Raw genomic sequence first — 4,002 nt, forward strand, 5'->3', positions numbered from 1 at the left:
TTACTTGGCTAGAACTAAATGCATGATTTTATTTAAATTGATCCCCCACATAAAAAAATATAAAGCACTTCATTCCAAAACATCCATGACAATTTATTCCACATAATCAAACTCAATCCCGTAGCAACAATTTAATTCCATAAATGAAATTTCCAATCGACATATTAAAATAAAGTCGCAAAATTTTGGGATGTTACAGTTGTACATTATTATTCACAAGCACTTAATGTACTGTACATTAATATTCTAGTACAGTTAATTAATAAGCACATTACGTTCATTATTCGGTTTATTGCATCCATTTTATTCAGTTTGTTGTACATTATTATTAAAATATAGTTAACTTGTTCTACTTTATTGTCTTCCTATTTGCCATTATTATGGAGTGACATTTCATTATTCGGTAATATACATCAATTATATATTTTGAGTTAATGTCATCATACACTAATACCCAAAAATGATTTTGTTTGCAAGAATCACACTACATATTGTTTGCTGAGCCTTTTTTCTTCCTCTGCTCAACCTCTTCATGAGCGATACTTGTCTCGGCCCTTTGCTAGGCCAATCTCTCCCCGAATTTATCTGCAATCGCAATGGGAATAACATCATCGACCGCTTCGCCGATGTCACGACCGCATTTTCTAAGGATAGAAAACACGGTTGATCGCGACTAGGGGAGGATTAAAGAAGCGGGGAAGAAAGGGGAAAACATAATTCGACCATAGCTCGAAACAAATGGGAATAACTCGAAATAAAATCAGAGTTTTGAACAAAATAGACTTGAGTCTTTTAAGATGCACAACGGAAGCAAATGAACGCGGTTCCATGTGTGAAGACATGAACATCCGAGAGTCAAAATCTGACTGAATTAAATGTCTTGTCTCAATAGCACTTCCTCCACCACTTCCCTGCTCAACCTGCATATTTAGAAATATATACAGGGTTGAGTACAAAAGTACTCAGTGAACACATTGTCAATAATTGCACATATACATTTGAAAATATTGTCAAGTCATCATCACAGTAACACTCGGGGTGTTGTTGAAAAGACCCGAGCTTACTAAAAATATCACATTGGGTTGCAACCCTTTTTTCGGTACTTAGCCATATCTGATCACATTATGCCGTCGAGATGGTGTTCTCGCACGGTCACCTTCTCTGCCCATCATGTCAGAGGTATTCTTGTGGCCACCTTCCACGGTCACCTGCTCTGCCCAACATGTCAGAGGTAGCTTGTGTACACTAGTCCGAGCGGGGACATCACCCTCACTGGGACCCGAATTCGACTTATACCATCGTTCATAATTCACTTGGCCTTAGCCAAACAGATAGGCATCATACACAAAACATTTATGGCATGACAACATCTTTAAAGATCACGAACATGTATTCGTGTTTTCATAAAATACGATTTGTATTTTAGTATAAGAAAGCTCACCTCGTTCGCTTAAAACTCCTTCATTTGAATCTTTCGTTCCGACTCCACCCTTAACTCACGGAGATAGCTTTTTGAAAACAAACAACGTACTTAATAGAAATTCACATACTTATAGAAATGCATGCCCCTACTTTATTTCTTTTATCATTTGTTCACCGTTAGAAAATTTTAGAAACTTGTATATTAATTAAATTAGAAAATTTAATTAATAGCACTTCTTTATTAAACTTAATTATTTCTGTGACTTGAGAACGTCGTTTCCCTCTTTCTTTCCATTTCCTTAGCGGCCGCCCGAGGCGTCGCGGGGCGATGCCGGTCGGCCGCTTACGCTCATAATTCCTCCGTTAGCTCCTCGTATTTTCCATCATAATATCGAACAAAAATCCCAAAATTTATTTAAGCGCATAATTGAATTATCGCAACTATTTCCCCTTTGCTAAGAAAAATTATATGTTTTCCGGGCTTGGGATAAATTATTCACATTTCAAAATTATTTCGAAATTAATTAAATAACTCCTAAAAATTTATTCAATCCCATGATTAACTTATCGTAATAATTTCCCACCGAGAATATATATTTATTTCGGCCTTGGAAAAATATTCTAAAATTAAATAAACAAGTCCCCACAATTAATTCAATTATCAACCCAATGATTTATTTACAAAACCCAAATTCTCCACCTTATCACTCAAATTAATATTTTAAAGCACCAAAACAATTTAAGGGGAGCCCAACTTAAATAGATCATCCAATTAATTTATTAAGCCCAGAAATTAAATAAATTCGAAAATGGGCCTCACACTCACTATGTATTGCAGCCCTAAATTAATTTGAAGGGGATTGAGCTCGGATTTATTTTGCATAGCCTATTGCTAATTATATTCATGGCCCAAAACCATTTAATTCATTAGCCCAAGTTAAAGAAGAACTAACCCAAAGATAATTAATTTGGCCCAACTTATAACCTCTAGGCCCAACTAATTAATTTGTGAGAAGCCCAAATTACACTGCCTCTTATACGTGACTTTCCCTTCCCCAAATCACATTCTTCATAATTGAAATCCCTAAAAGAACACAGCAGCCTCCCTCTCTCTCTCACATCGCCGCCGCCGCCAGCCTCCCTCCGGTGCCGCCGTCGCGCCACCGCCACCTCCGGCGGTGGTCCTCCTTCCTCCTCCCCTCTTTCTCCCTTCTCACCTTCTTTCTTCTCTCTTCTCTCTCTGTGTCGATTTCCCTCTCTCTCCCTCTCCTATCTCTCTCTCAGAGACCACTCCACCACCACCACCGCAGCGAGCCCGACGACGCACCGTCACCACCGTGCGCAACACAGACGCCGCCGCCACCTCTAGATCTCCTCCCGTTCAGATCAGCCGCCGCCGCCTCCGCCACTGTGCATGCACAGGTGGCGGCTTCGGCCTCCTCCACGTCTCGCACAGCCGGAGCAGCTTCCCGGCGTCACTCCAGCCCCGGCCGCCGCCTCCTCGCCGAACTCCCGGAAGGTAAATACTTAAATTTCCTTCTCTTCTTCTTCTCTCTCTCTTTTTTTTATCTTCTAAAAAGATTTAATCTTTCATTTATTTGTTTTGTGTTTTAACTTTATAGATTTGTCAAGATTTTATTGAAAGTCATAGAGGTGTGAGGCTGCCTACGTCGTCTCCGGGCTGCCGAGCTCGCTGCCGAAATCCGGCAGATTCATAGAGGTAAGTTTTTCTCCTTCTTTCTAGTTGTTAAGGCAGTAGGATTCTATTTTATTTGATTTACTAAATTTGGTGAATTTGGGAGTGGTATATGCCTTGTTATATGAAGATTTAAAATTGAAATATGCTGTTTAACTTGATGTGCCAGATTCTACTTCCAACCATATTTATATATGCATGCTCTTACATATTTGAAGGAAAAGAAGGGTTTGTGATTTACCTTTTGATGTGGAAATAAAGTATTGTTAGATTGTAGTGCATGACTTGTGTGCAAATCTCTCTACTCGGACTCCTCTATCCGATGTGGTGTTAGTGTGTATAGAGAATTTAGGATGTCTAATGGTGATGTGTGTGACTGGAAAAAATGATTTGTACATATATAGAAAAAGATGGCAAGTGGGACATGTATCATTAAATATTCTTTGTCAGAGGGATGTTATCCATATGTGTCAGAGGATATGATTTCTCTGCAAACCATTAACGCAGCATTTAATGCTGTGTCCGAAAAGATCGGCCCTCTCTCTTTTAATATGTTATTTGTTTATTAAAAAAAATAATTATTTGAATATTTGTTTACTTTGTTTATTTAATTTGGTGTAGGTATAATCGGTTCAAGTTCGTGGCCGTCCGCGTTGAAGTACCCGCTTTCTTAAAACATACAATGTATAAATTATATTTTGTTGGACTTTTGTTGGATGTATCGGACATTAAAATAAATAAATTTTGGGGTCTTAATTATTTTTTTTTCACTTCCCTATCGTCAAACGAACAACGACAATCTAACGTATATCAGATTTAATCGCATAAAAGCCACTTATATAGATAATCAGGCTAATAATATTGTTTCTAATAATATTGGTTTA

At 38.1% G+C, this 4,002-nt stretch overlaps 1 long non-coding RNA gene across 1 annotated transcript; it reads left to right on the plus strand.

Moving 5' to 3' along the window:
• The first annotated feature begins 2,505 nt into the window (after nt 1-2,505).
• On the plus strand, nt 2,506-3,784 carry LOC121782148. Its single transcript, XR_006046256.1, has 3 exons — nt 2,506-2,941; nt 3,045-3,142; nt 3,740-3,784. It is a non-coding gene; the product is annotated as an uncharacterized LOC121782148 (long non-coding RNA).
• Nucleotides 3,785-4,002: the final 218 nt, after the last annotated feature.

This window comes from Salvia splendens, chromosome 20 (assembly GCF_004379255.2).
Source record: "Salvia splendens isolate huo1 chromosome 20, SspV2, whole genome shotgun sequence".
NCBI lineage: Eukaryota > Viridiplantae > Streptophyta > Magnoliopsida > Lamiales > Lamiaceae > Salvia > Salvia splendens.